We start from the raw sequence: 284 nt of genomic DNA, 5'->3' as shown, positions 1-284 counted from the left end.
CTGCCCGGCGCCCGGGCTCCCTCTCCGCCCCCGCGGGCGGGACCCAAGCCGCTCCGCCCCCGCGGCGGGCGGGGGGAGGGGAGGGGCCTTTAGGCTCCAGACCCCGCCTCGCCTCCGCTGTACTCCTGACCCCCCAGGGACATGAAAACCAGCTGTTTCTTCCTGGCCTGCACAGCTGTTAGGCTTGCTTAGGGTCCTGGCGGCAGGGGCGAGAGGACAGCTAATGCAGAAAAAGTGAGAGGATAGTGTCTAAGTAAGGAGCATCTCTCTGGATGATCAGTTTG

This window comes from Acomys russatus, chromosome 29, assembly GCF_903995435.1.
Source record: "Acomys russatus chromosome 29, mAcoRus1.1, whole genome shotgun sequence".
Classification (NCBI taxonomy): Eukaryota; Metazoa; Chordata; class Mammalia; order Rodentia; family Muridae; genus Acomys; species Acomys russatus.
The sequence above is the reverse complement of the archived record's forward strand: the minus strand, read 5'-3'. Positions refer to the sequence as shown.